The sequence below is a fragment of the Rutidosis leptorrhynchoides genome, chromosome 1, assembly GCF_046630445.1.
Source record: "Rutidosis leptorrhynchoides isolate AG116_Rl617_1_P2 chromosome 1, CSIRO_AGI_Rlap_v1, whole genome shotgun sequence".
NCBI classification, from domain to species: Eukaryota; Viridiplantae; Streptophyta; class Magnoliopsida; order Asterales; family Asteraceae; genus Rutidosis; species Rutidosis leptorrhynchoides.
The window spans coordinates 255,290,271-255,295,907 of NC_092333.1; the positions used below are offsets into that span (position 1 = coordinate 255,290,271).

At 34.0% G+C, this 5,637-nt stretch overlaps 1 long non-coding RNA gene across 4 annotated transcripts; it reads left to right on the forward strand.

The window, feature by feature from the left end:
- The first annotated feature begins 546 nt into the window (after positions 1 to 546).
- Positions 547 to 3,258, forward strand: LOC139869087 (uncharacterized). 4 transcript variants are annotated; one of them, XR_011766013.1, is made up of 6 exons: positions 547 to 794; positions 1,277 to 1,383; positions 1,521 to 1,567; positions 1,658 to 2,691; positions 2,878 to 2,949; positions 3,128 to 3,258. It is a non-coding gene; the product is annotated as an uncharacterized lncRNA (long non-coding RNA). The 4 variants fall into 4 exon arrangements; XR_011766011.1 differs by having other exon boundaries at positions 547 to 1,383; positions 1,521 to 1,572; XR_011766012.1 differs by having other exon boundaries at positions 547 to 1,383; positions 3,117 to 3,258.
- Positions 3,259 to 5,637: the final 2,379 nt, after the last annotated feature.

The following is a 5,637-nucleotide window of genomic DNA, read 5'->3' on the forward strand; positions in this document are numbered from 1 at the left end:
AATGGTCCAATATACCTTGGATTTAATTTCCCTCTTTTACCAACACTACTACATTTATCGTCATTTAGAGCCCCTTATTTAGGCGTGTTAATAACTTAACACGTCTACATGTACAAATTAATACGTCTAATTAGAAAAAAAGCGGAACACCTCTAATTAACGTATTATTTAGACGTGTCAACACGTTTTATTGACATATTTAGATGTGTTGATGATAATAAGGGCGTAACACCTCTAATTAAACATACTATTTAGACGTGTCAACACGTCTAATTGACATATTTAGACGTGTTGTCGATAAAAAGAGTTGACCACCTCTAATTAACATATTATTTAGACGTGTTGACACGTCAAAATAGTATGTTTAATTAGTATGTTTAATAATAATAATTGTATTATAGGGAGATTAACTGATGAATAAAATAGCAAACTCAAAAAAAAAAAAAAAAAAAAAAAAAAAAAAAAAAAAAAAACGCCTCTTCCTCTTCACCTCTGCTTTCAATCCAGACGATTGTAAAATTTCATTCTGTCACGCTCCCAATTAAAATCCCTTATTTTGATAACCGATCATATCCCTAATCCACAAACTCAGCCATCTTCTGTAATTCAGTCGATATTCATCTTCTACCTTGCAAAACATCAAAATTTACAATAGTATTTCAAACACTTTTATCCACCTGTTTGTTAATCCACTTGAAACCCTAAAACTTTGCAACCAGTTAAAGTCCGTTGATTGAATTTTAATTAATTTGAGGGAATTTAACATATTCAAAATCCTAGCACTTGCATCTCTGGTGAAATCCTAAATCCGGTCTTTCACTATTTCTCAAGAAACCGACTCAGACATAGGAAATCTAATCTAAAAAACTCAAACAATCAATCGAAATTCTTCTTTTTACCCTAAATTGAATTCATGACAGAAAGCATATATTCACCTCTTTAGTATCATAAGTCAGTAATTTAGTAATTTGGTGTGCTTTGTGTATTATGTATTTCTCATGATTGTATTTGGGAAGAGGAAAATCAATATGTAGTTTCACTAATGTATTGCAGTTTTTAAATTTCTTTCGACACACACAAGCTGTTCAATGTAATGTCGTTCTTAAATTTATTTAGACACACACAAGCTGTTCGATGTAATGTCGATGACAATGTTTGAGGTTTTCTAAGTAGAAGACATAAAAACGTCGTCTTAATTCTTGTGGAAGACATGGATTAGAGACAAAGTATAACTTGTATTAACCTTTATTGTTATGCTCCTGGTTCATTGTTTCAGGTGTCCGATGGAGCCACCCGTTACTCGAGTAAAATAACGGCATATGGTCAAGAGTTCGAATTTCATGTTCCCTTAACCAACATGTATGCCGCTAGGATGATTGATGTGTAAGTTGTTAATGCTAACATCTTTTTGAAGTATGAATTTGACCATTCTAATTAAAGGAACATGCTTTGTAAACAAGCATTATTATACCATCTATGATTTATATGTAAGTAAAGGTTGCAATGTATGTTTTATACAGGATCCATATTCGTATCTCAAAAGCAGAGAGACAACCTTCTTAAATAGGTAAGGTAAGTACAAAAGTATCAATTTAACTATTGTTTTAAGTGTATAAAATCAGATGTGAAATATATGTTTTTTAACTTATTGTATAAGGATAATGATTGCTCAAGATTCAATCCAAGGAACCTGTTTACCTTACCAGCTGATCATAATTCCCCGATTCTCAATTCAATTAGTTATTGATGCTCGATTGATTGAGATATAAAAGCTGAATATTGTGATCAAGATTTGTTGTTAGACATGCCCTCCAAAACATCTTGAACTCAGGCACAACTACTCACACCAAGTCCAGGGTTTTGCAGCAGCAGCCCATACAAGTACTGACCTGAGGCACTCTTTATACCTTTCTACTACTATATTGTGTGATTAGTATGATTACGAAACCTGTAGTACTACAATATAAATCAAGTGTTCTTTAATATGGATGAAAGTACATTAGTTTGACTACAATATATAACTTGACTATTACCATGCTAAGTGTTCATAAATATATGATATAATAATTTGTTATAGTATGTTGGTTTAAATTTTTACGATTGAATATTTATTTGATAAAATAAAGTTTCTAGCGGTTGTACAATATTTTGACTACACGCAATTGAATAGCTTTTGCAAAGTTCGTGACTGGTACCCACACCTACCTAATGGTGGTTTGGCATTGCTCAATCCATAAATCACTAACGTACATAAGGTGCGTATTATAATTTTATGTGTTTTCTGTATTGAAGTTCTTTCTCAGTTTTCACCCTTCATTTTCATTGAATGCTAAAATATAGAGGAAATGAGGCTGCTTCATCGCATGAATTGTAAGAATTTTATTGACTTACAATTTGCTAATCATAGAAATTGTGTCCTTAACTTTTTGCTAGAGTTATTGCTGTGTGCTATGAGATGTAACATTGGTTTATTGAATGATTGACTACATATATGTTAAAAATGGATGAAATTGAGTGAAGTAGTTGGGTGTGTAGTTTACCTACATATATGTTAAAGATAGATAGATATACATACTCCATGATCGTATTAACACACTAATAATGCCTAGCAGGTGTTATAACTAAAATGTTATAGATAAAGAAGAAAAGAGATAGCGAAGGAAAGAGAATTGTTGACAATGGAACCAGGATGTATGTTTTGTTCTTAGTTGGTTCTATAATTCCATATTCGTATGGATATTATGTCTTTAATGTTAAATCTATTTATCTATAAAAAATACATATTTACTTTACGTTTGTCTTACACCTTGTTTAAAATGGATTGTTTAAAATTCTAATGAATTTTCTTGTTTGGTTTTTTTGGTCCTTTTTTTGCAGAAAATTATCGATCAATTTGTTTGTTGTTCGTTGTTTGAATGATTCCAATGAGAGAATTACTATCATGGATATGTAAGTTTATTCAAGTTCTTGATCAATAATATACATAGATATGGGTCAAATTTTTTACTGTAGTTGATAGTTGGGTCCATTTTGGTACGTTGATGAAATTATGGGTCATTATTGTCACTTTTGTGATGATATGGGTCAAATTTGCTTCTGCATAATGTTGTTGGCAGAGGCAGGAAAGCGGCAGGAAAGCGGCAGGAGGAGGACGGATGACGGATGGCAGAGGGATGACATGTCGGATGGGTGCTCAAAGAACCAGCTATAGTTACAAAGTATTTTTTTAGTTTATAGTTTTCTCCATTGTAATTTACATTTATGACTTCTTTTGTAAATACTTTAAAGATATTTATATATATGATATTTATATATAGTTTGATTTTGTAGTAAATTTAATCTGTTTTATATGGTGCATTTTGGTATTTGGCGAGTATTATTTGAAATATTTGAGATTTTGGTGGGTATCATTTGAAATATTTGAGAATTTAACCAGGGTTAACATTTATGGGGAACACGTCTAATTGATACCTATTAATACCGGGAAGACGTCTAATTTAATCATTTAGACGTGTTATTTTAATCAATTAGACGTGTTAATTTAATTAAATAGACGTGTTCCGGGAACACGTCTAATTGACAAAAAAAAAAAGGAACACGTCTAATTGAGTTTTTTAGACCGGTTCCTTGATCCGCTCTAATTGACATCTATCAATTGAAGCTGTCACATGTAGACGCGTTGTTCAACACCTCTAAAAAGAATTTTTAACACGTCTTAATGTGCCGAAATGTAGTAGTGCAAATCGAACAACGCCTTTTCAAGGTGCAACTTTAAGCATGACCATCTCTCCAATTTCAAATTCTATATCTTTTCTTTTAATGTCAGCGTAGCTCTTTTGTCGACTTTGAGCGGTTTTCAACCGTTGTTGAATTTGGATGATCTTCTCGGTAGTTTCTCGTATTATCTCCGGACCCGAAATCTGTCTATCCCCCACTTCACTCCAACAAATTGGAGACCTGCACTTTCTACCATAAAGTGCTTCAAACGGTGCCATCTCAATGCTTGAATGGTAGTTGTTGTTGTAGGAAAATTCTACTAACGGTAGATGTCGATCCCAACTGTTTCCGAAATCAATAACACATGCTCGTAGCATGTCTTCAAGCGTTTGTATCGTCCTTTCGCTCTGCCCATCAGTTTGTGGATGATAGGCAGTACTCATGTCTAGAAAAATTCCTAATGCTTGCTGTAATGTCTGCCAGAATCTTGAAATAAATCTGTCATCCCTATCAGAGATAATAGAGATTGGTATTCCATGTCTGGAGACGACTTCCATCAAATACAGTCGTGCTAACTTCTCCATCTTGTCATCTTCTCTTATTGGCAGGAAGTGTGCTGATTTGGTGAGACGATCAACTATTACCCAAATAGTATCAAAACCACTTGCAGTCCTTGGCAATTTAGTGATGAAATCCATGGAAATGTTTTCCCATTTCCATTCTGGGATTTCGGGTTGTTGAAGTAGACCTGATGATTTCTGATGCTCAGCTTTGACCTTAGAACACGTCAAACATTCTCCTACATATTTAGCAACATCGGCTTTCATACCCAGCCACCAAAAATGTTTCTTGAGATCCTTGTACATTTTTCCCGTTCAAGGATGTATTGAGTATCTGGTTTTATGAGTTTCTCTAAGTACCATTTCTCTCATATCTCCAAATTTTGGTACCCAAATTCTTTCAGCCCTATACCGGGTTCCGTCTTCCTGAATATTAAGATGCTTCTCCGATCCTTTGGGTATTTCATCCTTTAAATTTCCTTATTTTAAAACTCCTTGTTGCGCCTCCTTTATTTGAGTAGTAAGGTTATTGTGAATCATTATATTCATAGCTTTTACTCGAATGGGTTCTCTGTCCTTTCTGCTCAAGGTATCGGCTACCACATTTGCCTTCCCCAGGTGGTAACGAATCTCAAAGTCGTAATCATTCAACAATTCAATCCACCTGCGCTGCCTCATGTTCAGTTGTTTCTGATTAAATATGTGTTGAAGACTTTTGTGGTCGGTATATATAATACTTTTGACCCCATATAAGTAGTGCATCCAAGTCTTTAATACAAAAACAACCGCGCCTAATTCCAAATCATGCGTCGTATAATTCTGCTCGTGAATCTTCAATTATCTAGACGCATAAGCAATTACTTTCGTTCGTTGCATTAATACACAACTGAGACCTTGCTTTGAGGCGTCACAATATATCACAAAATCATCATTCCCTTCAGATAATAACAATATAGGTGTCGTAGTTAACTTTTTCTGTAACAATTGAAACGCTTTCTCTTGTTCATCTTTTCATTCAAATTTTTTTCCCTTTATGCGTTAATGCAGTCAAGGGTTTTGCTATTCTGGAAAAGTCTTGGATGATCCTTCTGTAGTAACCAGCCAGTCCTAAAAATTGGCGTATACGCTTCGGAGTTTTCGGGGTTTCCCACTTTTCAACAGTTTCAATCTTTCCTGGATCTACCTGAATACCTTCTTTGTTCACTATGTGACCGAGGAATTGAACTTCTTCCAACCAAAATGCACACTTTGAAAACATTAGCGTACAGTTTTTCTTTCCTTAACAACTCTAGCACTTTTCTCAAATGTTCTTCGTGCTCTTGGTCATTCTTTGAGTAAATAAGTATGTCATCGATGAAAA